The 26,217-nt window shown below is 43.8% G+C and overlaps 1 protein-coding gene across 1 annotated transcript in view; it reads right to left on the bottom strand.

Annotated features, from left to right (window-relative positions):
* PCBP4 (poly(rC) binding protein 4) overlaps positions 1-24,168 on the bottom strand; it is a 41,643-nt gene extending 17,475 nt beyond the window's left edge. The window contains exon 1 of the mRNA XM_056865794.1: positions 24,023-24,168. The gene's annotated coding sequence lies outside the window, so the exon portion shown is untranslated. The remainder of the gene's footprint in view (positions 1-24,022) is intronic.
* Between the last annotated feature and the right edge of the window lie 2,049 nt (positions 24,169-26,217).

The raw sequence follows: 26,217 nt of genomic DNA, 5'->3' as shown, positions 1-26,217 counted from the left end.
ACATCCTTTGATACTTCCTGTTCCAGAGCACTCGAGAGTAATGACTGTGGTGATGAAAGAAAGTATCATGTGGAAAAAAAACACACAACAGCTTTTCCAGATGTAATTCTCAAAAAACAAAAACACCCTTCTTAGAAACTCTGTGAAACATGGTAACATAGGTAAGGCTTAAACTTATTCTCCATCTCAAGCAGGCTTGGTTGTAGGTCATGCTTTCAGGGGGTTGATATTATGAGGACCAGAACCTCAGAATCCTTTACAGCTGGACAAATGTTCTGCCATCCATTTTGTTTTAATAGATTCACGGCAACCGATGTATAATCGCTCCCATTATGGGGCCTGAGGTACATCTTGCAACTGTAGGACTGATTATAATATCTCCTTTCCAGCCATATTGTGAGAAAAGTAGATGGGAAGGCAGAGTGATGGCATCAGTGCCCAAAGACCATTCCTTCTTGGCTCTTAGGTCACTTTCACAGGTCAGTGGGTCTCTCATCGCAGTTGTGAATGCAGACGTATTTGTGGTGGAAAAAGAATATCCCCACGCCAGGCTTCCCCACATTTTCCTTCCCCCAGTCCACTGCAGCAGCCATTCTGCACCCCTTCCCCAACACCACTGGAGGTCTTTTTTGTTTTGTTTTTAATCAGTAATTGTCATATCGATGTAGTATCACTCTATAGTAATCTGCCAATTACTCATTTTTAAAAAAATAAAAAGACCTCTGGTGGCACCAGGGGGAAGGGGAGGAATGGTGGCTGTGGAGTGCTGAGCATGGATAATGGTACCAATATGAACAGGACTAGAGAGCCAGTGTGGTGTAGTGGTTCAAGTGTTGGACTAAGATCTGGGAAACCCAGGTTTGAATCCCCACTCTGCCATGGAAACTTGCTGGGGGATCTTGGGCCAGTCACACACTCTCAGCCTCGACCCTGGCAAGTATTTGGATGGGAGACTTCCAAGGAATACCAGGGGTGTGATGCGGAGGGAAGCAATGGCAAACTACCTCTAAGCGTCTCTTGCCTTGAAAACCCCAACAGGGGTCATCATAAGTCAGCTGTGACTTGATGGCCAGAAAAAGAAGAAGAGGAGGAGGAGGAGGACTGGGAAAGATCAGGACTTTCCCATCCACACAGTAGCAACCCTGACTTGGCTGCAATCTGTCACAAAAAAAGTAAGCAGGTTTAGGAAAGATCACAGCTAGGCCTAGGGAAAGCTGGAAGTTGCCTGAAAGAACTACCACGCTAGGTAGTGAAGGTAAAGGTCCCCTGTGCAAGCGCCAGGTCATTCCTGACCCATGGGGTGACGTCACATCCCGACGTTTTCTAGGCAGACTTTGTTTGCGGGGTGGTTTGCCAGGGCCTTCCCCAGTCATCTTCCACCACGCTAGGTAGAAGTAGGAAAAATCCACTTCCCCTTAATACCCAATTCAGGAAGTTGCCTTAGACTCCCCAGCTCCCCGTGTGTCCAAACCCATGGTAGATAGGTGGACTCAGCACCAGAAGCTATTTGGTATATAAGTTTGATGGTATACCCTCACATGTGTATTGGTATTACTATTTTGACTAGTCATATCCAGATGTGAATGATACTATTGAAGCCTGGAGCTTTGTTATAAGGAGTTCATAATATATTCCAAGTTTTTAATTTGGTCATCCAACTGGTCATTGTGATTTATTATGATTGTTTCACTTTGTGGATAGGATGTGACTATGTTTATAGCGTAAGCCACTGATGAAGGCTGTTTTCCAAAACGTGTACAGCACTTTGTTTTGTCTCATTGCCTGTGGATGTTTGTATTCTGTTTTTGAACTGTTATTACATTAAACTATCTGTGTAGTGCTTTGTGCACACAACGGAATTGGTCATTATTTGTATAATGCAATATGTATTGCCCTTTACTGGCTAACAAGACTCAAAGGAAAATGAAGGGGGGACATGACTCATCTCTCAGCAGAAGAGCTGTCCCGCTCTTTAGATATGCAGAGAACCTAACCAGAAAAACAAAAGGATAGTGAAAGTCAGTTTCCCAAACTTTTTGAGTCATGGAGCACTTTTCAGGAGAGAAATTCGTCACAGAGCACTAATTTTCACCTAGCACCTATATACTAAACAGAATGACGGTAGTATTTTTCTTTCCAATCTCTTCATGGAGCACTAGGGGATGTTTTGCGGAGCACCAAGTGTTCCTTGGAGCACAGTATGGGAACCTCTGGTGAAAGTCATACCTCAGCTACAGGGGTTTGAAAGACCAAATGGCCAAGTGTCACTTTCTCTTGAGAACTGGAAAGGCAGCAGATTTACCATTATAAAGAGGAAAGAAGGAAAGATTATGTAAAGACCACACAGGGAACTGGGTTTTCTTTCCTTTTTCTTCACCATCCTGTCTTTGACTGGGAGTTATTACAGAACAGCTCCATCGAAATGGTCTCCATGAGTATGTATTGCTAAGAAAAGGGAATGAAGCCCCATCCTTGAAACAGAAATATGAACTAATTCTGAATTCTCGTCGCTCCAAAACAAACAATCTCTCCTTACTTTAACATCTTAAGGATGCATGAGAACAGGGTCAGAAGATCTGTGGTTAAATGGCTTTTCATTTGTAACCTTGCTTGTTTGTGCTGTGTAAATAGACTTGCATGTGCTTCTATTACTTTATTAAACCCTATTACAAATTGGAGGCTGCCAGTCTGATCTCTGTGATCATTCCACTCCCAATTCGGACAGGCTTACCAGGGAGAAGCACAGGGGAGGGGCAGAGTGTGATCCCTCCATTACTGGAGTGCATACGAGAGTCCCCGCAGCAGCTAGAGAGAGACGATCGCAGAGGGGAACCTTGACATGGCAAAGTAGTAAAAAGTGCTTAGTCTCTCCCCTTTAGCAGGAGATGCTCTTCTAAGGCTAGAAGGTGGCAATGACCAAGAGAGAATGGGAAAAGGGAACAGAGGAAGAGAAGGAGATGGGCTGGACAGAAGACCCAAGAGGACTCCACACATTGTTCTCTCCCACATGCACACAAATGGTGTTTGTGAGAGCCACACAGGGCATTCCAGAGTTGAGAGGAGGCTCTGCAGAAAGCCCTGCTCCTCACAGAGGACAGTCTAGTCACAATGTTGGTAGCTTGAGCAGGGCCTCGCTTCAGTTTTGTGGAGATCCATATTAAGTGACATTTTTTTGTATACTTGATTGCATATTTTATTGTTGGCTAATTGTTACTGAGGAAGTCTTCATTGTGCCCTGATAGCTGGAAGGCCCTGCTGTTCACGAGGTTACTATCAGAGAAACACTCCTACTAGCCAATGTGGGGCTGAGATTAATCTACTGTAGTTTGTGTGTGTTTCTTTGTGAGTGTATCAGAGAGAAAAAAATGTGAATGTTGCAGTGCAGCCAACAAGAATAAACAGGTCTGAGTTTTGCAGATGACGACCTTTACCACATGGATTATTTGTAGGGTTGCCAGGTACCCCCTGGCAGCCGGTGGGGTGGGGGGAACTTACTAGCGTTGAACTGGGCCTCAGTTCCCTGCTGGTAAGACCCCTGCCGGCCAGATGAATGGCACCAGGGGGAATGGGCTCAAAAGAGGGATTCCCCCATCCCTAGTGGGGCTATGGCAACCCTAGTTATTTGCCCTCGATTCAATGCTGTTGGGAAGTGGGTTTTCCCCTTGCTTCCCACAGCAGCATGGCACACTAACCCACTTCCCAAGTATCCCCTAGATTTTCTCTGCTGTTTTCCTAATGTGCTTTGCTGTGAAGGTCTGGGAAAGATCAAAACAAAACCTTGATAGGGGCTGCGTGGGCAGGGAAATCTGGATTTTCCTCGCCCTGCCCATACAGCAGCCATGTTCCTGTTTTCCTTTCCCCAGTTTTTGTAGCAGCCATTCCCCTGCCCCTTCCCAATACAGGACTTTTTTTGTCCCCCCCCCCCATTTAGATTGGAAATTGACATATCGATATGGTGATATAACAGTATATTGGTATGTGCATTACCAGGTTTTTAAAATAAAATCCCTAAAAAAGCCTCCCGGAGTTCCAAGGTGGGGAATGGCTACCACGGGGACTGGGGAAGGGAAAATGTGGTGAAACCCACCATGTGGAAGTCTTGCTGTCGCTGCACCGTAATGGCAGCTGGAGCAACTATTGGCTGCCAAAGGAAAGTGTTTCCTGTGGGACAGCCCAGCCAGGACTGGGTTTATGCACGAGCTAACTATAGTTTAGGGCCTTAGATTATGAGGGGCTTCTAAATACATTTTTTTTGACTACATTATCATTTTTGAGGGTAATGCTGTGGGTCTCTTAAACTTGACAGCTTAGGTCCTCGGCATGTCTATAGCTTTTATGGGGATTCAAGTGGATGGCACTTGTTTCAAAGGAGCTGATGCTGGTTTCTGTGGCAGCACTACCTGTCTGATCCTCCATTCTCAATGTGTAAATAAACAGATTATCATAAGGTCATGGGTCTCTGTGTTCTCTCATTCAAAGAAAATGAAATCCTGCACCTGGAAATTCTCACCCCTCAGGAAAGGAGGTGGTGTGTAACAATATTATTTAAGACCCCTTCCTACTCCATAACATGAGGACAAAGCGGAACCCCACTGAAGGGCAATGGATTTAGAACTAGGAAATCCTTCTTCTGCCAGCATGTGTACTCTACCAGCTCAACGAAAGCAATCCAGGTGTTAAAAATAGGACTGGGTATAAGATAAAAGACTATTTTGAAACTCCAGGCCTTCCAGATAATCTGGTTTGATGTTACAGGGTAGCCTAAAAGACCACATTTATACCCTTTCAAAGAAACTATTTTCAGGAGAGTCAAAGAACTAATCCCCTGCGGAACCAGTCCTCATTCAGCAGGTCCCCAATCTGTACAATAAGTGCTAGTGGGTTAAATAGGATAAGCTGCCATCTCTTTCAAGGGAATGGCAAGAAGAAGAGTTGGTTTTTATACCCCAATTTTCTCTACCTTTCAGGAGTCTCAAACTGGCTTACAATCACCTTTCCTTCCTCTCCTTACAACAGACACTGTGTGAGGTAGATAGGGCTGAGAGAGTTCTGAGAGAACAGTGACTAGCCCAAGGTCACCCAGCAGGCTTCATGTATAGGAGTGGGAAAACCAACCTAGTTCTCCAGATTACAGTTAACCCAGAGTTCTGTGATTTAAACTAATGAGAATAAAATAAAATTGATAGATCCATCAATCAAATGCAAATACTTCAAGCTGAGTGATTCTATACTTCACCTATAAGTAAAATCTTAATCCTGGCAAGTGCCAAGTAGGGGAGGGTCTATGGCTCAGCAGTACAGCATTTGCTATACATGCAGAAGGTCCTAGGTTCAATCCCCAGCATCTCCACTTAAAGGCATCACATGCTAGATAACGTGAAAGACTTGGACCTGAGATCCTGGAGAGCTGCTGCCATTCTGAGTAGAGAGTACTGACGTGAATGGACAACCAAGGGCTCAGTATACAGCAGCTTCATGTGTGTTCATGTATGTGTTGATGTGCACCTGAATTGGGAAGCATGGGAGCTTTGGATGGTGACTGTATCATAGAGAGAGGTAAATTTATTGTGGAATGAATTAGTTTTCATAGGCAAAGAGTTTCCTCAATATGTCCTGTTATTACAGGGAGTAAGTTTTTTTTCTCTAAAGTGTCCAAGCACTGTCATTTTGTGACCATGAAGTAACACAATTGTTCATTTATAATTAAGTCAATGGGAGTTTAGTAATTAACTTTAGTAAGATACAGCCTGTAATTCTGGAATAATTCTGGCACAGATATGGGAACTCCACTTTGTGCTAATTTCATCTCCTGGCAATTTTAAAATGGTAGCTTTCTCATTCGCTCACAAGCTGCTTCCAGAGTATGTATGAACATACTCTGTGTTGCTTTGATCAGCACTGCAAATGCAAAGGCATGCCTGTTGGCAGGGTTGCCAACCTCCAGGTATTAGCTGGGGATCTCCTGCTGTTACAACTGATCTCCAGCCGACAGAGATCGGTTCGCCTGGAGAAAATGGCCACTTTGGCAATTGGACTCAATGGCATTGAAGTCTCTCCCCTCCCCAAACCCCGCCCTCCTCAAGCTTCGCCCCAAAAACCTCCCGCCGGTGGCGATGGAACTTTCACACAGGGAGTTTTCTACATAGTTTTCTGTCTTTTCTTTTGACTTTTCCCTTCCACAAACTCGGGAGCTACTCTGCATTTGTTCTCTGAGGTGTGGTCATCAGTCAAAATGGAGATTCGCCAGCCCCTTTTTTTGTGTTTTAATTAATTTTTAATGTTTTTTCATGGCTTTTATGGGTTTGTGTGCTGCCTTGGGACCCTGACCAGGTAGAAAGGTGGCACTAAAGTGTTTTAATTAATTAATTAAATACATAAAATAGCAGTTTCTGATTTTTTAAAAGCTTGCTAAAAGCCTTTCAGTTGCAAGGCAAGAAAAATGATGGGAAAATGACACCCATAAGAGAATGACAGCAGGAAAAGGGCTCCAATGTGGGTGGGCCTTTTGCAGCAGGAAAATGCTTACCATTCCTTCTACATGGCATGGCAACACATGAGAAATGTGTTATTTCCCAAAAGGTCAAAGTAAAGCAAGTTTGGGAAAGAGCATACTGAGAATAGGGAAAACCTGGAAAGAGGATCATGACATCATGTGGATGCTCTAAAAAAGTGCTCCAGTTTGGAAGCCAAGATGGAGAAAAACCTCCATGTAGAAGCAGCCACAGAAACCACTTAAAGTTTGGCAAAATTTACTTGGATGGAAGTTTTAATAAGGGAAATGAAATGTAGAGGATAGTAATGTAGGGTAGAAATGTAGAGGAGAGCCATCATGGTGCAGTGGTTAAGAGCGGTGGTTTGGACTCTAATCTGGAGAACCGGGTTTGATTCCCCAAGGGTGGGGGACTTGGGGGGGAAATTGGGGGCCCCAAGTCAGCTGGAGGGCCCTTAAAGCCAGTGTCATGCTGCATCCAGCTGGATGTTTCCATTTATTTTCTGGCTGCGGCCACTAGGGGCACAGGGAAGTGTCTGACCACAGGAAAAAGCACTCTGACTAACCACTAGGCTTGCCTTTCTGCAAGACAGAAGCAAACTTGCCTAATCATGCTAAACCCATCAGCCAATCCAACACTGGAGCAAGACAAGGCAGAACGCTGATGACTGCTACAGTAACTGCCAACCTGCAGCCTGCTAACAAGGTTGTTGTCTCCAGTGGCCTAGCCTTTCCCTCTTCCTTTCCTTGCACCCAGCTCAGCCAGATCTTGCAAAGCGGTAGTTATGTGTTGCAGCCAGATGAAACAACCTTGCACTCTCCTTGCCTTAATTCCTCACCCTCTTTTCCACACTGTCATCATTCATTTCTGTCTCCCTCCACCTAATTTTTTTCTGTGTTCCTCTCCCCCATTTATTTTCAAGTCTTGGTCTCAGTTCCTTCTCATCCCTATCCTGCTTGGCAACAGAATGTACTTCATAGTAGTATAGCAGCAAACCTTTGTTAATATTATGAACACGAGGGAAGTTAATATTTCCCCATGATCTACCAAAGTAGTAAAAGGATGCTTCCCCCTCTTCCACCCTTTACATGCATGGTGATGGAACATTAATTTGTTTTAGTGGTTATACACGTGGAACAGAAGTCAGAACTCCCAGTTCAGGCCCTGGGTTATTATCATTATTACTGTGTTGGTGGAAGATCTAATAGCCCTTTGGAAAGACTACTTTGCTATAGGACAAATGACACAATTTTTAATGTCATTAAAATTAGATTTATAACAAATGTTATGGACAGTTTATCTCCCCAATAGGGAACCAAAGCTGCATTGTTCTTCTGTCCTCTTATTTTATCCTCACAACAATCCTGGAGGTAGGTCTGGCTGAGAGTGTGTTACCCAGAAACCTTCCATGGCGGATTGGGGATGTGACTATTACAGACACATGACACTTTGCTTAAAAGCCCTCTTATTACACATTGCCAATCATGAAGATAACTTGGTCCAGGATGTTCCCATTCCCTTGATTTTTGGCACTGCAACTTCCATCATTATACTGGGGTTGGTGCCCCGCTTTCAAACATGCAGCATTATTTTCTGATGAGTTATCCCTGCCACAAACAGAGATCCTTAGCTTCCATTGCCAACAGCATCAGGGGCTGGGGGTGTCTCCTCTGCGGCAGGATATTCCCATGCTTTTCAATGACCCTGGAACTCCCATGATAATCCTGAAGCTGGTGGCCAATTTTGAGTCTCATAGCGTTACTTATGCCTGCCATAAATGGACTGTTGGAGAAACAGGCTGATTCTTTCATTGCTATAGATTCACAGTAACAGCAAGCGATGTGATTTGTTTTGTTACATTTGGTTTGGATCAGGGTCATATGGGGGCCCCAGGTGGAATCTTTGTCCAGGGGCCCATAGTGGGCTCTCTGCAGCCCTGCAGGGGCCTTTCCAGGCTACTGTGATCTTTGAGGGAGCCATGCAATCACCAGGTGACTTGATACCACATGACTTGCATGACTTACCCAGGACTAGAAAAGTGGCGGTGGATCGCGGGGGGAGCCGTCGGTGGGAGAGGGGAGTGGGGAGAAGATGGGGAACGGGAGTGATTGCCCCCTGGGAGGTTGGGGCGCGAGTGCGGGAACAGGGGAAGACTGAGCCCAACGGCCCACGGAGGGTGGGGCTCAGGGGAGTTTAGTCTCCCTCTAGCCACGCCTATCACTGTCTTATTTTCGGGGTATGGCTTATATTGTGCAAATGCTTAGAAATCCTGCTACGGATTATTTTATGGGTACGTCTTATTTTAATATTAAAAATGTTTACAAACAGTTCCTGCTGAAGCAATTATTAAACAGCAAGGAAACCAAGAGACAAGACGTACACTCTTACCACACTAGCAATCCTAATAATAAACTCAATGCCCATGGGATAGCCAAGTGTCATCATAGCCTCTGTAATCCCCAGGAAGCAGAAATGCATGACACCTCACCACGTGTGTTTATACCCACTTATGAAACAACCAGTTATATTATCAGGCATTGCTGTTCTTTACATTTGGTCACTGACAATGCAAATTATATTCAGTATATGGGCTGGTGCTAATTGTACAAGGAATAGCAATGTTTTAGCTTTAGTTTGATGTCATAATATTGCTAACAATCCAAAACTTTTCGACACGGAATCCCAAATTCAGTAGGCTCCAAAATAATCTGACCACATCTGATGGAAGTGCATGAAAAGATGTTATGCTCCACTGCCACTGTAAATTTGCAGCAGCAATAATACCTACGCAGAGAATCCTCTTTGTGTAAAGCACCCCATGCAGCTAACCATGCATAACTTGCCAGACCCAGTGGTTGATTTGTGTTGTTGGCAGTTAAGTCAGTGACTACTTGAGGAGTGATAGGATTTTCTCCTTGCTACAATGCTTTTAAAACATCTCCACTATGGAATAAAGACTTTTATCCTAGGGAACAATATATTACATAAATTAAATATGCTTAAATTGCATACACCTGACCCTAGCAGTGGATTGCTCTGTAGTTCTACAGTACTGCTGGTACAAAAAGTGGGACAGAATAACTGGTAGCTGGTCAAGATGCGTCATTAGCTTGCAATTTGGAATTATTTGCTGAGTGGTGGCAGATAGATGTTGCTGTAGAGAAACCCCTGGGATGGTGGGTGTGCTTTGGAGAAAAAGATAGAGAGCTCTGGAATTTGAGGGCATTTAAGAAAAGTCCTTGCAGTGTGAAAATGGAAAGGAAATTAATCTAAAGCAGCTGCTCTCCACACATCTCTGAACCACAATAGCTGCCTGATTATCAGTGATGAATGATGAGACCTAGAGTTTGATATTTTACAGCCAGACATCTTATTATAGAAATTAAGCAACTACCAGACTCTGCAAAAATGTCTGAACTCATATAAATGCAGAAACTGAAAACAAAAGGCATTAGATTGCTGAGACAAAAAATTAAGATGTGTTTGCTCTCAAGTAGATGATGCCTGGATTGCTGCTTTTGCCTGTCTAGCACTGCTTCTTCGGTGAGAGATGTGTGGCACTGGCCAATCTAAAATGACACAAAAGAATAGAGTTCCACTTCTCAGTTATCCCTCCCAGCAGGAAAGAAAACATCACCCCCAAAGACTTCAGCATCATTCCAGAGGTTTAGGGAACAATGTCTGCCAGCTGGGGGAGAAAAGGCCTTTGAGGTTCTCCAAACTGAAGGGCCAGTCTCCCCAGTTAGGTTTGGGGAATGACGTCATCACCAATGGCGGAGTCTCAGGTTCCTGAATAACTTGTCTGGCAAGAATCCATCTCCAGGTTGAACAAGTTGGCTATCCTTACACTAAATTATCAATACCATAAATCACAGGACCTGTACCATTCAAAAAGACATCTCCATCCAATAACACCCATCTTGGCTTATGAGCGATCTATTCTTTAATCAATCTGAGCTTTCTGCTTTGTTTTCCCCTCTTCCTTTCTGGAAGTAAAACCTCCTCTCAAAAGATGTCCATATTCATGTTCCACATATGTTACTTGCCCTGGAGCGGAGCCATGACTCAGTGGTAGAGCATCTGCTTGGCATGCAAAAGTTCTCAGGCTCAATCCCGGCATCGCCTGTTAAAGGATCTGGCAGTTCATGATGTGAAAGACCTCTGCCTGAGACCCGGGAGAGCTGCTGTCAGTGTGAATAGACAATACTACCTTTGATGGACCCAAGGTCTGATTCGGTATAAGGCAGCTTCCTGTGTTCCCATGTACCGAATCCATGTTTGGTCTAGCACTGCCTTCTGAGCAACCTCCACAGTGCTACCACACTTCCAACCTCACTGTTAATAATCTGTGACTTTCTCTTCAGGCACATCAGAAGCATCTGTGGAACATAAACCCACACAGGGATGCCAGCCAGTTTGCTCCCCTTCCTCCACCAGGGATCCTAGTCACTTGCTTTTAGGAGGGATGCAGAACAACCGTGAGGGCTGTGTTTTGTTATTTCGTTAATAACCTGAGCTAGACTGGTATTGAGTCCCTTCTGAAAATCCAAAAGAAAAGCAGGCTGAAAATTCTAGTTAACCCAGTGATGAGGCGAGAAGTCAACAGCTGTGTAAATGCAGACCCAGACACCCCCTCCTTTCTGATCTCTCTCAGCTGTCCCAGGCGGCAACTGTCCTATCAAAGAGTCTCAGGGGGCTTATTTAGACTCCCTCTCCTTTATTCTTGCCTGGGAGATTGAGTGTCAGGAAAACCTGGGGCTTTGTTTGGGAGAACAGCATGTTTTGGCAGGCAGTACAACAGAAGAGGAGCCATCAAACGTCATCTGAGTCCCATTTTCTACACCCTGAAAGAAACCCCGTGAATCTGAAGATCCTTAGTCCTCGCTATTACCATAGCAGTTGTTATGGCCCCAGTGCAAGTTTGACCCTGGAAGCATGGGCCTTGCTTTGCTTCTTTAACAAATAAGAAGAGTCTAAAATGGTCTTGATGCATTTGGAGTCTCGGTGCTTTCTCAGGAAATAACTTACCAAAAAGTTGTTTTTTTATTTTTAAACTACAGTCACTCTCCAAAGAGCTTTCTTTCAGCCTAAGGAACCTTCTCCAACTTAAGTGAGTCTAAGAGCCACTTAAGGTAGAGGAAGGTTGGTGGACAGCTTCAAACTTTGCTCAGTGGAATGGTAGAATAGGGATAGGATCTATCACAATAGACATCACACAGAATTTAAAATCGCCACAGAATAAATATGGCAATATTTAATATCCATATTCCTTGCCTTGGATGGCCCAGGCTAGTCCAATCTCATCAGATCTCAGAAGCTAAGGAGGGCTGGTCCTGATTTGTACTTGGATGGGAGAGCACCAAGGACAGCAATACCATCAAGTTGCAGCTGACTTAAGGAGACCCCGTAGGGTTTTCAAGGCAAAAGATGTTCAGAGGTAGTTTTCCATTTCCTGTCTCCGCGTCATGACCCTGGTCTTCCTTGATGGTCTCCCATCCAAATACTTGCCATGGTCGACCCTGCTTAGCTTCTGAGATCTGATGAGATCAGGCTAGCCTGGGCTCTCCAGGTAAGGACATACACACACACGCACACATGCACATATGGTTGCCTTACTAGTAGTAAAACAAGTGTTATAAAATATCAGGAAAGGTAATTTCTGTCTCCTAGTTTTACATTTTTAAATCAGTCCAACTTTTCTCACAGAGCTGCAAAGTTGCTTACCCACCAACAGTTCACAGACTGAAAAAGCGATATTTTGTGTGTTCTTATAATATCCATTTTACACCACACACACACACACACACACACACACACTGTTACAAACTGCTGAAGGTTCTTGTCTGCCAGTTCTACCCTGAATTAGTTTACTCTGCAACAGCCAATCCTAAAAATATTATCATATTTAACACTTAAAAACAAGCCACACCAGCCACCGCATATAAAACAGAAGGATGCTCATCCAACTGTGCTTAAGTGTTCATGTGTGTGAATTTGTATACATATGGTTATCCACTCTTCTCTAGTTAGACACTATAGAAATGATCCCTGAAAGTACATATGGTTATTCCCATTCAGAAATTTCATCTCCTGTAGGAGGATACTCAGAGGAGTGGGCTGAAGCATGAAGGAGACAACTCTGTGACATACTGGAGTAAACACACCAAGGTTTTTCAAAGGCATCCTCAAAATCTGATCCCAAAGCAAAAGCAGGACAAATGGACACTGATTTATTAGGGACACATATAATAAAACTGGAGCATATGTCCATTGCCCTGAGTTTCTTGGAAGAAAGGCAGGACAGAAGTTACACCCTTCTAAGACCTTTGAAATCAATAGGCTTAGAAGGGTGTAACGCTGCTTAGGATAGCACTGACATTACTTACACAATTAAATAGTTATTAAATAATTTCTGTCGTGTTAAATGTTATAAAGATTATGACAGAAATTATTGTTCCAGAATAAAATTTGACAGTCTGAAGCTTAACCTTCGGCTCTAGCTGGCCTGATATTTCACAGAATGGTTTCAGTCTTTTGACCAAAGTATAGCCATTTTGCAAATTATCTAGTCTGCTAGGGCAAGGATTAAGCTTTCAGACTGAGGCAAGTTTTACTCTGACATGTGTAGAACAATTCATACCCTTTATTACTTCATCACATTTGAAGTGACAATTGAAATGTTTTTGATTGGTTCAAAACCACCTGATTTATGCAGCCACTATCTATATCTTAAACAGAACTCTACTTTGAGTGTTGATTTTCCTTGAAAAATAGAATGTTAACACGACACACACTGGGAAATTAGATATGCTGGGAAATAGGTACTTGTACGCTGTTTCTGAGAGACATAAAGTTTATCTGCAAATGTATAACTTTTAAGGAACTCTTATAATTTCTAAGAGTTTTGATTTTTACTTCCAATGGGTACTAGCTCCAGCTTGCGCATAGTTTTTACTGATACTTGGCTTTTATTTTTATATGCCTGAATTTATGTTCTCTCCCATTTTTGTTTTTTAAGAATGTTAATTTTGCCTTTGGTTATGCAGCTGTTAAACTGCATCTAGCTTGGAAAGTATGTATTTCAAAGGAGAGTGAACAGAAAGGTTAGAAAGCCTCTGTATTAAAAGAGTACATATGCTTGATGTAATCTAGCTCTGTTTGTGCTAACCAGGTTTATCTTCCTGGATGTAAATCTGTGATATTGTGATGGCAGCTATTATAGTTAAGCATCAGTGTGAAAGCTGATTAGTTTGCAGTTCAGTCCTATCCATTTTTTCACGATATTCCACATATTCCCAACTGCTGGCTCAACTAAATCAGCTTCTAGTTTTTTTTGACAGATAGTAAAGCGTAGTGGCTAAAGTTTACGACATTAGAGCTCCATGGGCAAGATGGTAGCAGTTATTGTTAATAGCACATCAGTAATCAACCTTGACTCCCAGTGAGAAAGGAAGACCATAACAAACAAGCAAGCAACCTGGTTGCTTAGCTTAAAACACTATGAACAATGCTTTTCCTTATAGCATACCTAAGGCAGGGAAGTTGGTTTTTGGATGTACCCAATGAGCCATGTGTTCTGTACACCGACTTGCTGCCTATCTGCATACCAGTGGAAGACCAGAGCATGAAGATGCTGGAAATCATGGTGTTTATATGTAGGGATTGCCTGTGCCACGGCATATTTTTTATTAAAAGCTTCTCAAGAACATTAGACTAGGTGTTAAAGTTAAATACATGCTACTGCCATTGGGTGTCTGAATTCACACTTCTCTACTTAAGGACAGATGGACTCACATTCTAGCTGTATCTGAAGAAGAGAGCTGTGACTCATGAAAGCTCATACCCTACCAGAAATTTTGTTAGTCTTTAAGATGCGACTGGACTCTTGCTCTTTTCTAATAATAAAATTTGTCAAACATCTAACAAAAAAAGACATTCCATTCAAATCAAACGTTCTTAGTTGTTTCTCCAAATTTCAATGTGAAATTCATTTTTACCTTTACAGTTTCCCAGAAGTCCATAAACATGTTCCATATTGTGAATTCTTCCATAGGGATTAGTTTTCTATATTTATAATGATATTTTTAAAAACTAATAAGTTGTTTTCCATGCTCTATTGACCTACAAGCTAATTGGCAGCCGTGATATCAGTTTCTAAAACTGCAATTAGTAATTGAGCTGTCAAAGTAATTTCATTATACCCTTTGTGTCTTAGCCAAAGATGATCTTAAATAAATAACAGTGGCATTCTTATTGCACCTATCACTTAAAGCAGAGGTTTTCACACCAGCAAATATTTGCAATTATTACTGTCCAACAAGAGGTTTGCAAATCAAGACTGACATATTAAGAGGAAACAAGAGCAGGAACACCAGAAATTATGGAGGAAAGGGAGCATATCGTAGATGTAAAGGACTATGTTTGTAGGACAGCCTCCTTCCATATGTCCGTGTGTGCCAACTACGGTCGTCAGATAGCCATCTGTTGGCTGTCCCCCCACTTATGGTGGCCCATCTGGCCTCAATCAAAGTCCAGGCTTTTTCCATCATGGCTCCGAGGAATGGGCTCACTGAAGAGGTGAGGGGGGCCCTCCTTGGAGATCTTCAGAAGGCACTGCAAAGCCTGCCTGTTTGCCAAGACTGTTGAAGGGTTTGAATGGCAGGCATCTTTAAAGAACGGGGAGATTTGGGGTTTGCTGTTTTATTTTTAGTTTTAACTAAAAATGTTTTTAACCATTATTGTAAACCACCTTGAACAATGAGGAAAGGCAAAGGAGAGAGAGAGAGAGAGAGAAAGAAAGGAGTTAACTCTAGCTAAAATGTTTTTAAGATGAGTCCTCTATCTGCACTTAACATTAATACAAAAATGTATTACAAAATAAATAATAAAAGATAATGCTTTGCTTATTTCATATTTCTTAATCCCCGGGAACAGCAAAACAGCTAATGTCTATATATCATTTTACCACACATAGACATGCCTCAGCCATGGCCTCTCACATGGTCCACGCTAACATGCTTTGAGGAGAAAATTCCTCCCTTCATTTCTGTAGAGCGGGTGATCGATATAACTCTGTGCATGTGACTGAGACACAACCTCATTAAGCATTTAATCATACATACAGATAGTTTAATACGGTCCAAGACCAACAATAAAAACTTTTAAGCATTTAATCCCCTTTATACCCTGATCCTTTGCTGGTGACCCCGGCGACTGGGCTGAGATCTGGCTTAGTTTGGTAGTTTCTGTAGTGAAGTAGGCAGTGAGAGTCAATTTGGAACATGGCCTGTTGTGTCTCGAATTCTAGCACAGGAAGTTGTTTTCCATCATTGCTCTCTGGCAGGGCAGAAACAACATAAGGCTCTCAGTGTGTCACAGAAGGGTGACTTTTTTATTTCTGTCACAACTCAGAAGAGCCAAATGTTTGAAGAGAAATGTGGCCCTGTGGTTACTGAATGAGGAAACTGAGGAATTGGGCTTCACCCGGTATCCCTCTAAAGCTGTTGGTTAGATTAAAACGTTAGAAATAAGGAACATGAGAAATCTGTGGCGGGAAGGCCACTGAGTTGAGAGAGGAGAAGGTCCTAAATACGTAGGCTTTTTTAAAATAAGAAATATCCCTCAAAAGAAGTGACATGTAGCAGTCTGAAGCCCTATATCTTAAGAAATTCAAGAATTAGTGAATATCAGAAATACCAAACTTTGAACTAAGCCACATGACACTATCCAAACTACCAATACCGCAATCCTAAACATATTTACTAGGAATTTAAATCTCATTGACTTCAACAGGATTTAACTTTGAGACAACCTGCTTAGAGATGTGCTACACACATGAAAAGTGATTAGATTTCACTTCTATTTCGATACTGATCTATATATGCTTGCAGTGAGAAGTTTCCTTCTTCCTGAAATTGGGGCAAAGTAGGCTCGGCTAGATGAAAAATCTCTGCTCTGGCTGTTGTTGAGTTCTCAGGGAGCAGAACACAGGGAGAGCAAAGACACTGCACATAGTATGAGCAACTGGCAGCTTGAAAAGAGAACAGATGGCATGAGTGACGAGATCTGCCAATGGCCGGGATCATCAGCCCACGCCTCTTATTAGAGCCTGATCCATTGGCAGCCCTTTGGCTCCCAGGGCTCAATGCAGCTCTCCATCAAAGCACTCAGCTTACTGTCAGAGGCTAGGCAAGCATGAGGAGAAAGCCATATTTTATACAGCTGAAGAGATGAACAGGCCACACTAGGCATTCCCTCAAAGCCCTATAGAGCCTGCTTAAGTACTAGTCCTGAAGCCTCAAGCACAGGGTCTTATTTACCATTACAATATCACTGAATTCTCCTAGTCAATTTATTGCTAGCACACATTATAGATTTGGTGCATACCCAAATTTATGTGTACGTTGTACATGCACGAGGAAGCCAATCTGCAGCTCCCAGTATATCAGCATGTATACCAAGTAGGTGTATAAACCCAGAAGAGATAGTGTACATACTTATTTAGATTTATATATTCTACTTCCTCCTCTAATTGAAACCCAAATGGCTTACAACATCATTCTCGCCTTCCTCAGTTTTATCCTTATAACAACCCTGTGAGGTGGGTCAGGCTGAGAGAAAGTCATTCCAAGGTCACCCAGAGAGCTTCCATGGCAGAGTGGGGACTCAAACCTGGGTCTCCCGGATCCATCTCCACACTTTACTCCATGCTGGCTTCCACTACATGTTCACTCTCAGTCCTACATTCATGCAATGTTATATGCATTGTTCATTTAGACAACTTTCTGAGCAGGTTAAAGGGAAAGGGGTGGGGTGAGAATTCTCACACTCTAATAAAGAACTTCTTTTATAATAAATGCACAGATGCACTCCCTTAGTTCATTGCCCCAAAATTAAGGGCTCAATGAAATGGTTGCTCTGTATACTAAGAAGGAAAGGAGTCAACATCAAGGTTTTGAAGTGGCTTTTATTTTTAGCTTCATTCTGAAATGTCCTCAGTAACCTCCCAGAAAGAGCGTGTATCTTTGCTGAAGGGGCACTTGACTGCAAGCATAAATTTAAACAAATCCCAAACACCAAAGGGCAAGAAGTTTAGCTGCCCGAACATAAACATCTGCAGAATGTCCCCAAAGGAGAGGTAGAGTGGGATCCCAACAGTTCTTGCAGTATCACTATATCCTACGTGGATAACGGCTGTTAACACAGTGGCAACATAATGGTATGGCAGCTATAACACCTGAGGCCACTGGTATTAAATGTTTCACCGGAAGCATCTGTAAACCTCTACAACTCTGAAGCATGGAGGGAATGTTGAGTGCATATGTTCGGCAACAAATAAGCCCTTGAAGGGCAGACCCTGGCAACCTCAACCTTCAGGGCCACAGCCACTGGGATGTGTGGAGGGTTGGAACACCTGCAAGGAAATTCCAGGACTCTTCCCTTTACTGTCATGTACTTAAAAAAAAAAAAAAAAAAAGACTTCTAGCCCTTTTTATTTTCAAAAGTGTTTAAAAAATGCAGGCAGTATTCTGCTCAATACACGGTAAGCCTACTCTCTTCTTGTAGTATTCTAGCCAACGAGTGCAAAGGAATTCAGCACACTGACAAGCAAACGAGGCAGTAATTAATTCCTTTCTATTGCATGTACTGACCATGGGAGAAGAGGGAAGGGTTTCTGATCTTCATTGGCAACTACAGCAGTTTTCTCTAAAGCGATTTCATAATTTTCCTGGCTGACATGGTGGTCAGTGATGTTTCCAATTTATGAACAAATATGGTTGATATGTGGAGTTGGAGCTCACAGATCCTTTCCACTATGGTGATGCCTCCCTCTGGCACAAGGAGCCTCATCCTGACTCAAGAGTCTCTTTGGCAGAACAGTCTCTGTCATAATGGGATGGCTTCTTGTGCTGGAGAAAAGCACCATCATCAGGAGAAGAACAGATCCCCAGTATCCAACCCATGATTCTTGCTTTTCTGACTTGGAAGGGCAATTTGCACTTAGGTTCCTGGTTTAAGAACAAAGTGGCAGGCTCTGGATAGTTACATTTTAATGTTACTAAAATGAAAAATGCTAAATTCTATAATAAGTAGATTATTGTAAATATATTTGTATTTAGATTTTGATTTATGCTGTTATGTGGACAGTTTGCCTATTGCCCAGCTCAGTTTCTGATAACGAGACTGCTATGTGCTTTGCCTATGAACTTCAAACCAACACTTCACTGCCGTTGTTCCCTTCCTTCTGTCACAATACTGTGGTCTAATACGCTGGGAAGGAAACAAAAAGGCAGTTCAATGTATGGCATCACGGGAAAGGGAGATACTTGTCACTATAATTTTTTAAACCCAATTGCCAGGCTTCATCTACCCCTCTCTGTCCCCACCCCTCCCTTCAATTCCTTGTGACCACTGGAGAATCCCTCCTATAAGAAAGTTCCCTAGCATAAATAAATAAATAAATAAATAAGCAACAGTTCAAACTATACTTTGCTGATGTTCTTTTCTAACCTAATTCCCAGAAAAAGCTCTATTTATATGTTCACTTACTTAATTGTATTTTGTATGCCATTTCTCAATACATTTCCAAAGTAGAGAAAAAGTTTGACATGTTTAAAAGCTGTACAGTGATAAAACTGATATCCCTGAAAGATTTCTTTCTCTGGTTTGTCCTGCATACTTTAGACCTAAGCTCTAGGATGGATTATGATAAATCGAAAATTAATGCAATGGTAACATTTAAGAGAAAGAGTTAAGGAAACAGAATAGGAAAGGGTCCTGATATAGTTTCTTTAAAATGTTTCTGGGGTTTTGCCTTTTTAAGAGCAAAGGAGAATCTACATTGTGAAGAAATCAGGAATTTGCAAAGAAAATCTGGTCTTCATTTAAGTAATTTATTGCTAGGGGAAAAAACAGGATGATATATTACGTATTTTCCTGTGTGCATGCATGAATTTTTTTCCATGGATTTTTAAAAGATTTATTTTATGAACAAGTGCTTGATTTTCCCCTCAGTGCATTCCCAGAATTTAATTGTCCTTTAATTTTTTAAAAGATTTCAGCTGTAATTTAAAAAAAATCTCAACTCTTTCCTTCTCTTCGTGAGAGGTTTGAACTCCTGATACCCATAGAAAAGTTCCATAAAACAAAATCAAAGTCAGAAAATTACATTATTTGGAGCTGTCAACAGCAGCAATGCACTCTAAAAATATCAATCTCAACATATTCACCTTTATCTAAACATATTAAAGCAGCAGCACTATGAAGAAGAACATTTTAAAATAACTTTGGAGAGTTACCTCCAAGCAGGGTAACTACCTCTGAGGTCTATTAAGTCCTGTCCTCAAATAGCTGAATCCAATGCAATCCAGATTCTTTCCAACAGGAAAAGCCAATAGCTTTCTCTTCAAGAGCAAGGCAAGTGTTTTGCTTGTGTGGTAAGGGTAGGTAATGATTTCTTGTGCCTAAAGCCAAAAGTAAAACTGACATCCAGTCCCCCTCTGGACTGCAACTCATTTTTAGTGACACAAAGAGATAGATGTTAGTAGAAGGAAAATGAAAATATGTTACCTCTGGAATCTGGAACCTGAAGCAAGTATTTCACATTCTTTATGATAGAGGGTCCAGGAGGATCCCTCCATCTTCACCTCAGCATTCTGCAACTCAAGTATTTCACTCTGTTCCCAAGAAAACTCCACCCGGTTTCATTACATCATCAGTGTCATCACCATTTGGCTCGTCTTCTATGAATAACATCCTTCCATCCTGTAAGTGCCTTACAAACTTTTAATTAATTCTGAGAATCTTCTCCTCCATAGTACAAATGGAGAAAGTGAGGAACTGTTGGAAGTATATTATTGCAGTGACTACCTTCAGGTAATCATTTGTTACTATTAAACAATAGATGGTTTACAAATCATTCCAATGACAGTAGTCCTGAAGAGTGAATCCAACATGAATCCAATAGCCTATTAAGATAATTTAAACCAGTAAATGGGAGTTTGAGGGAAAGTGGCAGTTTACACCACAGGAAACAGCCATCAGCAGTGAATCCCCGGTAAACTCTTAATGGCCCTCCTCCCTGGTTGTTTGTGTTTAGCTGTTTGTATGTCTATATGTTTATGTATAGTTGTTAAATATTTATATATACATTAAAAACGCTGATTTAACATTTTAAATATTTTAATGCCTTGATGTTTGCCACTTTGGGAACCTATTTAGATGGAACAACGGCATGTAAATGTTTTAAATGAATAAATCTGCACTCAAAGATCCAAAGTCTGTTCATGGCTACTCCAAAGCACTTGGTGACTTTACCTTGTCTTCAAATAATATATGGATGCAAATGCTTTCTTTGAAATGTCTATTTCAATTCTTGCACCATAGCTTCATACAAATATATTCTAAGGCCCCTTCTTTCGTTTCTTACAAACTAAGCCGGAGCGTACAAAGAATAACATAGTTTTAATAAGCTGCCAATGGAAGCTTGTGTGGGTAGTATTCTTATTAATCCTCCCCAGCTCACCCCCAGCTTTCGCATGAGAAGCCTCCCTAATTGGGGAACAAGAACAATTCCTGGTGTGTTCCCTGAATGCTGAGGAGGAGAGCAGAAGCCCTTAGAAAGCTGACCTCATGGCTGCTCTGAATATTGATATTTAGTTCCCAAAATGCCTGGACAGGACAGGGTAGAGGGTGTGTGGCTTTAAAAGGACAAAGAACAAAAAGGAATTTGGACAATTCCGCCTAGGCTGGAAAAGCACCATTGCAGAGGATGATGAATCTGTTGGAACAGTGCTGTTACTGTACAGAATGCCCTACGGACTTCCCCAAGAGACGCCATTACGGAAGAGCCTGGTGGTCACAAGACAGACACTGTCTTAAAATGTTCTTAATTAGGAGGGTTGATGAAGAATGATACTCACTCTGTTCCTAAGAGAAAGGAATCCTCATTAAACTTTTTCTTTGAGTTGTTCATCAGTTTCCTTCAAAATTCTTAGCATTTGCACACATCTGCTGGAAAATTCTGCCTTTAAACTAAGATGCCTCTCTTAGGAAGAGAATAAGGTCTCACTTTGGAACCTTTCAGCACAGCACTGGAGTTGGAAACACTATTGTATGCTTTCACTGTAGCCTCTACTTCTACCTGAAGGAAAAGTGATAAGACTATAATGAATCTACCCTTCTTGAGAATAATATCTGGCCTCCACCCCTCTTTAGGAACCTTTAGCTCAATGGGGACAATAACAAAAGCCCATCTGACCAAAAATTCTGATTCACGATGTTGGTTTCTCTTACTTTTTGCCTGGAAGTCTCACACCCTGATCTTAAACAGGTTCACTTTACTTATTTCTAAATAAAATGCTTAGAATTATAGTGTAAGATCTGGGGGCTTTTGAGAGCTTCTGTAGTACCCCCACACATCCCCCCACATACACATGCATCATCTTTGGGCAGCCATATGGATATTAAAACTCACACCCCACAGAATAGCATGGAGTTGCCAATTGTGGTTGCATGACACTATGAACCATTCCACAAGACAAAAGGAAGACTTCTGTGTTGCTAGAGAATGAAGATTTTGGATTCTGTTTTAGAAAATGTTCCAAGAAGCTCAGGGTGGCATAGTTTTCACCTCTTCCATTTTGTCATTACAACAACCCTGTGAGGTCAGTTAGGCTGACAGTGACTAGTCCAAGGTGATCAGGAAAGCTTCATGGCCTAGTGGTGATTTAAACCCTGATCTTCCCCAGTACTCTTTGTCCATTTGCACCACACTGACTCTCGAATAACTTTTGAGGCTCTTAAATGGCGGCATTTGTACTTTATTGTAAGGCTGGCTGAGGCCCTTGAGCACCCCATGCCACCCACATCGTTATTTTTGTATGTCGTACGTGATGCTTGGATCCTGTCAGTGAAGTGGCCAGAAATCACTGGGAGGGGAATGGCATTCGGTAGCGGTTGGGAACAAAAGGATGCATGTGTGTTGAAAAGAACCAATGCAATCTGCTGCCAAAGAGAAGCAGGTGCTGGAAACTGAGGCTATGTCACAAATGGAATGAACTGGGCAGATTCATCACCCAACCTGTCCCCAAGGACCTTACCACAATAGCAATCTGAGCTCAGACGCAGGCTGTGCCAGTTTGGAGTCAGGGTAGGAAGATGAATGGAGCACAATAGGAACAGGGAGCAAGCACTGACCCACTGATGGGAGGACAAGAGTCAGAAAAGCAGGGAGCCAAACTTAGGGTGGAGAGAGAGAGAGAGAGAGAGAGAGAGAGAGAGAGGGAGAGAGAGAGAGAGAGAGGGAGAGAGAGAGAGGGAGAGAGAGAGGGAGAGAGAGAGAGAGGGAGAGAGAGAGGGAGAGAGAGAGAGGGAGAGAGAGAGGGAGAGAGAGAGAGAGAGGGAGAGAGAGAGAGGGAGGGAGAGAGAGGGAGGGAGAGAGGGAGGGAGAGAGAGAGAGAGAGAGAGAGAGAGAGAGAGAGAGAGAGAGAGAGAGAGAGAGAGAGAGAGAGAGAGAGAGAGAGAGACTACCAAGCATTAGAAGAGTAAAGGGCGCTGAAGGCTTGGAAGGGCCACCCCGGGATTTGCATGGGGATCCAGAAGTGAAACAAAAGGAAGGGGGCAGGTGGTGGGCGTCAGAAGAGCGCAGGGAATAGAGTGACATGAGAAAGGGGGAGGGGGCTTCCCACCTAAGGCTGATAAGTTTAGCAGAGCCGCAGCTGAAAAGGAGACCCTAGGCCATTTCTGCATGGGAGGTTTTGTCTTGGATTTGCCACTCTCTCGAGATGCACTTCCCCCCCCCCCCATCCAAATTCTCAACACTCTGCATGGGGGTTAATTTTCGACTTTTGAGAATCTGGATGGGGGGAAAAGTGCCTCTAGATTCTAGCGAGTGGCAAATCCAAGGCAAAATCTCCCATGCGTCAATAGCCGCTGGTTGCCCGCCACAAGAACAAACCGGACTCTTGTGGCACCCTGAAGACTGACAGCTTCTGAACTCCGCCTAAACTTGCGCGGGCCGAAGCCGGAATCAGCGGGCATCAAAGCACGCGAGTCTCGAAAGGGTCCCAAGGTTGCAAGAGACCCATCCGGCTGCCCGTGGGGAGTCCCGGTCTTTCGCTTGGGCGACGCCGAGGGATTTGAGCAGCAGCGGCGGCGGCGGCGGGGCTTGGAAGACGCCGGCCTGGACCAAACGGAGGAGGAGGAGGAGGAGGAGGAGGAGGAGAGCACCTGCCGCCTCTTCCGAGGTCCCCACCCCCCCCGCCGCCCAGGCTCGGCCGCAGCATCCCCCGCCTTCCCCCGCCGCTCCACCGGAGAGGAGCCTCCCAACTTCCGACGGGAGGCAAAACTTCCTCTCGCGCCCTTCCCTCGGGCCCCCGCCGGCGGCACTGCGCGCTCCGTCGGACTTTGCTCGGAGCGGCGGGGTGGCGGGGTGGCGGGGTGGGTAGGGGGGGTCCCAACCTTTCCTCGCCCCCCCCCCCCCCGCAAAGTCCGGCCCGGGCCCGCCCGCCCCGCGCCCTTCCCGCCCCTACCTGCGGGCCGCGTCCGGAGGGCTCCTTGGTGCCTCCTAGTCCCGCATTGTCACCCGGAGAGGCGCCTGGGACAACTGGGAGGGACATCAGCCCGGAACAATGAAATCAAATGCCCGGCAGGAGAGGGAGGCGCAGGCCAAAGCCGCGGGGCTGCTTCGCCTCCCTCCCCCCCAAGCCCCCCCCCCCCGCCAGCCAGCAATGCCGCCCAGCCTCCCTCGGTCCCTCCTTTGCGCGCCGGCTCCCTCCAGGATCCAATTACAGCGGATAAAGGAGACACTAAAGGAACAATGCACACTGGGCCAGACCATCTGCCAAGGACAGGGACATCCCCCCCTCCCCTCCCCTCCCCTCCCCTCGCCATGCAGAGCCCTCTCCCCACTTTTGTCTTTTGCATTCTTTTCCTGGAAGCCCATCGGCAGGCAGAGGGCCGGCCTGCAGTCCACCGCCCAGGGCAAGGGAGAAAGGGAGGCTGGGCTCGGGCCCCGGGCTGTGGGGCTCGCCCTTCCGCCTTTCCCCCTCCAGTGGCCGCCTCTTTGGGTTGGTTGGGCCCTGAATCCAGGTAGCTTGGGGTTGCTTGTGGCCTAACAAGAAACCTGCTTAAGATATAGAGATACTCTTCTGTGTTGTGTTTTTTCTTTATGTGTTTTTTATGTTAATTTTGGGGGGTTTTTTATGTTCTGTTATAAAAATTAATAAAAATTAAAAAAAGGAAAGAAACCTGCCTTGTTTGTTTGTATCGCCTGGGACAGCCTGGGGTGGGTGGGGTCACTCTCAGGTCACCATGTGCTGGACGTGGATTAGGAATTCCACCCAGGCCCTCCAAGGAGAATGAACACATCTGTTTCAAGGGGAAGAGCCTGTGATTATCCAAGGACTATTCCCCCATCCTTTTAACGGGGCTTGGCCTTACCCTGTGATCATGTACACAGTTTTGAGGTCGAGACGAAGTAAGGAGCAAAGTATGCTACAGGGTATCCTATATTGCTCTCAGAGATCTGGGTGATGCCAGTGATCTTGTTTAAACTGCATAGTACTTTTAATACACTGTGCAGTACCCATGCGCGGAGGCTCTGGTATTGTGCTCATTCACCTCATGCCCCTGTAGTCTTCTCTATCACAGAAGGGGATCTGTCTGTTGTCAGTACTGACTATGCCCTCTACATTTTGTCAGCAATGCTGCTTCTATGACCTTAGGCAGTTCATGAGAGGGAGGGCATCTTGGCCAACCTCTGGGCATGAAGTAGGGGTCACTGGGTGTGTGGGGGGGAAGTAGTTGTGAATTTCCTGCATTGTGTAGGGGGTTGGACTAGATGAACCTGGTGGTACCTTCCCACTCTGATTCTATGAATATATTCCTGCTGTCAAAGAGAGTGAAAAGCTACTTAGAAAAACCCTGTGTGTCTTAGCTGTGAGACTGGTTTAGTGCTACAGCGTTCAGTTAAAAGTGTTGTGAGGATGCATATGTGAGGAATATTATACAAATGATCCTTCATTGCTTCTTTTTTCTGGAGCTGTAAAATTGCCCATGTACAATTGAAAAATGATTAAATCATACATAAAAAGGTGGAATCAGAAAGTGGCCATGGGTTCCTAGGATGCCTGGTGTTTTGGAACTTCAGCAGGTGTCTTCACAATACACAGACACACGGAGAGGCTGGGCAAGGGCCATGGAAACAAATTACTAAGGCCCAGGAATAGCTGTGATCTAGCAGGAGCTTCCAAGGCAAGTAGATGGCGGGTTGCAAGGAGGAGAGCAGCCTCAGTGATAAGCCAAGGCCAGTTAAATAGTTTGGACAAACACTGCCTTTAGCTCCAGAATGAGAGGAGTTATTTATCATTTAGCTGTCTGCTGTGCCACATGTTCTCTGTATCATTTGAATAAATCTTTTATTACGCAGAAATTGGGTGTGAAAGTGACGTCAAGTTGCATCCAACTTATGGCAACCTTGTAGAGTTTTCAAGGCAAGAGACAAACTGAGGTGGTTTGCCATTGCCTGCCTCTGCATAACAACCAAGTACCAACCATAACTTGCTTGGTGGTCTCCCATCCAAGTACTAACCAGGGATGATGCTACATATCTTCCAAGATCTGATGAGATCTGGCTAGCCTGAGCCATTCAGGTCAGGGCACACAGACATTTACTGTGGTGTAAAAATGAATGTATTTTCCTCCTTAAGGTGCAGAGCGTTTCCTC

The sequence above is a fragment of the Euleptes europaea genome, chromosome 1 (genome assembly GCF_029931775.1).
Source record: "Euleptes europaea isolate rEulEur1 chromosome 1, rEulEur1.hap1, whole genome shotgun sequence".
Classification (NCBI taxonomy): Eukaryota; Metazoa; Chordata; class Lepidosauria; order Squamata; family Sphaerodactylidae; genus Euleptes; species Euleptes europaea.
Note: the sequence above shows the minus strand (reverse complement) of the source record. Positions and strands in the feature narration are given on the sequence as shown.